Below are 5,987 nucleotides of genomic sequence, written 5' to 3'. Positions count from 1 at the left end.
GGGCGCGGCGGGGCGGGGCGGGGCGCGGCGGGTCAGCGGAGGCCCCGGCGCCGCTGCCGCCGCCGCCCGGGGGAGGCGCGGACGGCCCGGGCCCGCGCGCGGCGCACAAAGCCGGCGGCCATGGCGGAGGCGCCCCGTTCCCCCGCGCGCCCTCCGCCCTCCCTCCCCCGGCCACTTCCGGGGACCGCGCGGCGGCGCCGCCCCGGGACGCGCTCAGGGCGCGCGCCCTCCCCGCCTGGGAACCGGCCGCCGGGGGGGATCCCAGGGCGCCCGCGTGAAGGGGAGCGGGTGGCCTCCGGGGAGGAGGTGGCCCCGCGCTGCCCGCCCCCTGGGGTTCCCTTCCCGGATCCCCAAGTTCTGTGCGGCACGGAGGCCCTGGGGAATCCAGCCGAGCAATGGCTGGGAGAGCGTGGGAAGGGCCTGCTGCGTTCCGGGCCGCCTCTTCCTGGGTCTCTGTCCCGGGAGGCGTGGGTCGTGGGGCCGGGGGGTCGTGGCTGTTTCCTCCCCGCCCCCCGACAGGGTCCCCGAGGCAGCGAAAGGCAGGCGGGCCCGCGTGCGCCCGGCAGCCAGCCTCCCCGAGTTGCCATTCGCGCGCCCACGCGCACGGGACACCCTGCGGGTAACTCCAGGCCCTTGGCGGGGCGACTTCCTGCCCCCCGGTTTCGGGCCACGGTTTGGAAGCGGTCTGAACCGCCAACAAGATTTCCTTCGGCGATTGAAATCCACCGCGTGCGCCCCGGCCGGTGTGGCTCAGTGGATAGAGCGTTGCCCTTGGACGGAAGGGTCCCGGGTTCAATTCCGGTCAAGGGCACGTACCTCGGTTGCAGGTTTGGTGGAGGTGCGTGCAGGAGGCAGCCAATGGATGGGTCTCTCTCGCACATCGATGTTTCTCTCCCTCTCTCTTACACTCTCTCTAAAAAATCAATGGGAGGATCGACAACAACAAAAAAATACAAATGAAAAATAAAATAAAATGGAGACACCTTTATAAGGTTAGTTAAAATAAATTAAATGGCCCTGGCCGGTGTGGCTCAGTGGATAGAGCGTCGGCCTGCGGACTGAAAGGTCCCAGGTTCGAATCCGGTCAAGGGCATGTACCTTGGTTGCGGGCACATTCCCAGTAGGGGGTGTGCAGGAGGCAGCTGATAGATGTTTCTCTCTCATCGATGTTTCTAACTCTCTCTCCCTCTCCCGTCCTCTCTGTAAAAAAATCAATAAAATAAATACTAAAAATAATAATAAGTAAAAAAATAAAATAAATCCACTGTCATCTTGGCACTCACCTTTACGTGACATTTTTTTTTATTATTTTTACAAAATACAAAATACACTGAGTGGCCAGATGATGATGATCTCTGAACGCATAATAATCTGGCCATTCAGTGTAAATCTATTACCAGATTGTAGATACAAGATAATTGCCATTTACATGCAGCAAACATTAATATTTCAAGAAAAACTTTTAAATATAATAATATTACATGCAATAAACAATATTTCAAGAAAGACTTTTAAATATGACTTTTTGACATGTTGCCCTGGCTGGTGTGGCTCAGTGGATAGAGAGTCGGCCTGCGGACTGAAGGGTCCCGGGTTCGATTCCAGGTCAAGGGCATGTACCTTGGTTGCGGGCACATCCCCAGTGGGGGGTGTGCAGGAGGCAGCTGATCGATGTTTCTCTCTCATCGATGTTTCTAACTCTCTCTCCCTCTCCCTTCCTCTCTGTAAAAAAATCAATAAAATATATATATTTTTAAAAACAAACAATCTGACATGCAATAAACAGTCATATTTCATAGGTGACTTTTTTAATCGAACTCAGCGCCTTGACCCTGAGCATGCCCCGTGCCAACTGCCCGGAGCCTCCTGGGCGCCCTCATGCTTCCTGGCCTGGCAGCCAAATTCCCTCTCAGGAAGGGGCAGGAGGGACTCGCCTGGATGGACAGCAGGGCGGCTGCGGACGGACAGGGGGAGCCAGGCCCATCGCCTCTCTGGCCCTTCTGCTGTCACTCACGGGTGCCCAGAGAATTAAATTAACTTTTATTGTGGCTCCTTGGAGGCCTCCCCTACCTGGACTCGCCCACACTGATCTCAGTAACCCGGCAGACCTGCCTTTCAAAGACCATTTCTTCATTAAAATAATCCTAAGCCCGGCCAGTGTGGCTCAGTGGTTGAGTGTGGACCTAGGAACCAGGAGGTCACGGTTCCATTCCCGGTCAGGGCACACGCCCGGGTTGCGGGCTCGGTCCCCAGTGGGAGGCGTGCGGGAGGCAGCCGATCCGTGATTCTCTCTCATCATGGAGGTTTCTCTCTCCCTCTCCCTCTCCTTTCCTCTCTGTAACCAACAAAAATATTTGTACTTCTTTAAAAAATATATTTTATTGATTTTTTTACAGAGAGGAAGGGAGAGGGAGAGTTAGAAACATCGATGAGAGAGAAACATCCATCAGCTGCCTCCTGCACACCCCCTCCTGGGGATGTGCCCGCAACCAAGGTGCATGCCCTTGACCGGAATCGAACCCGGGACCCTCCAGTCCGCAGGCCGACGCTCTGTCCACTGAGCCACACTGGTCAGAGCCCGTGTATTTATTTTTCATTTCTTTTCTTCTTTTGTGCAAATACGTTTATTTTGGTGCTTATTCTAAAGCAAACATGGTCACAGCAAGAAATCTGGCAAGCGCAGAAAAACAAAGAAGAAATAGAAGTCACCCGTTCATTCCACCATCCGGAGGCACCCTCCGGAGGCTGTTACTGCCACGTGGCCTGGCGTGTGGGCAGCATACCTAGGTGGACAGAGCCCTTGACTAGGGACAATAAAGGCATTCGGTGTTCCGGGTCAGACAAGACCGCTTCCTTTAAAAAAAAAATCCTATATAATAAAAGGCTAATATGCAAATTAACTGAACGGCAGAACGACCGGTCGCTATGATGCGCACTGACCACCAGGGAGCAGACGCTCGACGCTAAGCCGGGCTCATGGCAGGTGGGTCGAGCAGCGGTGGACTCCGACCTTAGTGCTGCGGGGAGCGGGCCTAAGCCAGCAGTCAGACACCCCCCATGAACTCTCAGACTATGAGAGGGCACAGGCCGGGCTGAGGGACCCCTCAAGTGCGTGAATTTCGTGCACCAGGCCTCTAGTGTATATGTATTTATATACACACTGAGTGGCCAGATTATGATGATCTCTGAACACATAATAATCTGGCCACTCAGTGTGTGTGTGTGTGTGTGTGTGTGTGTGTGTGTGTGTGTGTATGAGAGGCCCGGTGCATAAATTGGTGCATGGGTGGGGTCCGGCCAGCCTGGCCAGGGGGAAGGGACATGGGCAGTTGGCCAGCCTGCCTTCTGGTCGAACTCCTGGTTGAGGGGACAATTTGCATATTAGCCTTTTATTCTATAGGATGTACACTGAGAGGCCAGATTATTATGCGTTCAGAGATCATCATCATCTGGCCACTCAGTGTATATATTTTTTAATTGATTTCAGAGAGGAAGGGAGAGGGAGAGAAACATCAGTGATGAGAGGCTCATCGATCAGCTGCCTCCTGCACACCCCCCACTGGGGATGGGGCCCCCAACCTGGGCCTGTGCCCTGACCAGGAATCGAACCCTGACCTCCTGGCTCATGGGTCGACGCTCAACCACTGAGCCACACAGGCTGGGCAAGACCATCTCCACATACAAGGTAACACCAAGTCAGCCATAAGCAGAATCCTATTTTTTTTAAATATATTTTTATTGATTTCAGAGAGGAAGGAAGAGGGGAGAGAGAGAGAAACATCCATGATGAGAGAGAATCACTGATCAGCTGTCTCCTGCACGCCCCCCACTGGGGATCAAGCCCACAACCCAGGCATGTGCCCTTGACCAGAACCGAACCTGGGACCCTTCAGTCCACAGGCCAACGCTCTATCCACCGAGCCAAACCGGCTAGGGCCCTATTTTTTTTTTTTTTTTAAATCCTCACCCCAGGACACGTTTTCCTTGATTTTAGAGAGAGAGGAAGGGGAGAGAGAGAGAGAGAAACATCGATGTGAGAGAGAAACATCAATCGGGTGCCTCCTGTACATGCGCTGACTGGGGACCAAACCCACCACCTTTTGGTGTACGGGGAAATGCTCTAACCATTGAGCCACCCAACCAGGGCACGGATGCTCCCCCGCCCCCCTTTTTTTTTTAATTGATGTCAGAGAGGAAAAGAGAGGGAGGGAGAGATAGAAACGTCCATGATGAGAGAGAATCATGGATCGGCTGCCTCCCGCACGCCCCGCACTGGGGATGGAGCCCGCCCCCCGGGCCTGTGCCCTTGACCGGGAATCGAACCCTGACCTCCTGGTTTGTTTTTTATTAACCGGAGGAGAAGAACATTCGTGCTTAAGACCGGCTCCGGCTGTTTGGACGGGAGGTCAGACAAGCCTGAGGTGCACTTCCCTGCTTTGTGCTCGTGTTTATGTCGGCCCGGATGCTCTGTGAAGGCCCGGACGCCGGGTGAGTATACATGAGGCGGGTGAATGAACGCGGGAATGGGCGACGCGGTGCGTGCACAGGAGGCCAAGCCTGTTCCTTCCTGGGGTGGAGGCGGAGGCACAGCAGCCCCGGCAAGTGCCGGCAGCTCCGGGCGTGGGTCTCCCGCACACGTCCTCTGGCTCAGCGGTGGCATCGTCTGATCTCTCTCTCCTTTTTTATTATATACATATCTATATAGATATATATATACACTCTAAAGGCCCGCAGTATATAGTATATTATAAATAGAGTCCCTCAGCCCGGCCTGCACCCTCTCACAATCCGGGACCCCTCGGGGAATATCCGACTGCCGGTCTAGGCCCGATCCTGCAGGGACATGCCTCAGTCGGACATCCCTCTTGCAATTCGGGATTGCTGGCTCCTAACCGCTCACCTGCCTGCCTGCCTGATCGCCCCTAACCCCTATGCCTGCCTGCCTGATCGCCCTAACCATTATGCCTGCCTGCCTCATCACCCCTAACCACTCCCCTGCCTGCCTGATCGCCCCCTAACCCTCTGCCTGCCTGCTTGATCACCCCTAACCCTCTGCCTGCCTGCCTGATCACCTCTAACTGCTTGCCTGCCTGCCTGATCACCTCTAACCCTCTGCCTGCCTGACTGATCTCCCCTAATTCCTCTGCCTGCCTGCCTGATTGCCCCTAACAGCTCTGCCTGCCTGCCTGATCAGCCCTAACTGCTCGCCTGCCTCATCACCCCTAACCACTCCCCTGCCTGCCTGATCGCCCCCTAACCCTCTGCCTGCCTGCCTGATCGCCCCCTAACCCTCTGCCTGCCTGCCTGATCGCCCCTAACTGCTTGCCTGCCTGCCTGATCACCTCTAACCCTCTGCCTGCCTGGCTGATCTCCCCTAATTCCTCTGCCTGCCTGTCTGATCACCCCTAACTGCTCACCTGCCTGCCTGATTGCCCCTAACCACCTCTGCCTGCCTGCCTGTTCGCCCCTAACTGCTCGCCTGCCTGTCTGATCGCCCCCAAACCCTCTGCCTGCCTGTCTGCCTGATCTCCCCTAACGGCCTCTGTCTCTGCCCCCGCCACCGCGGCTTCATCCGGAATGACGTCCGGAAGGTCGGTCGGCTGTCCGGTCTAATTAGCATATCCCGCTTTTATTGTTATAGGTGCCTGCAGAGCGGGGAGAGTCTCAGGGGGATGTCTACGAAAGGCACCCGTCTGGAACGTACGGGAAGGAGAGCGGACCCTTCAAAAAGAGCGTGAACGGCGCTTGGAGGCTATGGGGGGGGGGGGGTCTGTGTCAGGGTTAACTGAGGAGGGCCCTGCCATTCCACCAAGACCTGTTCTTGGCAAAATAGCTTTTTCCCCAGAACCTTTCTCAGCCTGAGGGCTCTTAGCAAACGTGTTGTGAGAATGAGGTCAGCGGAGGCCCCCGGGGACAGCTCCCAGCCACAGCGAAAGGTGGTAAGGCACAGGGGTGGGGGGTAGGGGGACGGGGGGAATTAAAACCCC

The sequence above is a fragment of the Eptesicus fuscus genome, chromosome 25 (genome assembly GCF_027574615.1).
Source record: "Eptesicus fuscus isolate TK198812 chromosome 25, DD_ASM_mEF_20220401, whole genome shotgun sequence".
Taxonomy (NCBI): domain Eukaryota; kingdom Metazoa; phylum Chordata; class Mammalia; order Chiroptera; family Vespertilionidae; genus Eptesicus; species Eptesicus fuscus.
This window is presented reverse-complemented; position numbering follows the sequence as displayed.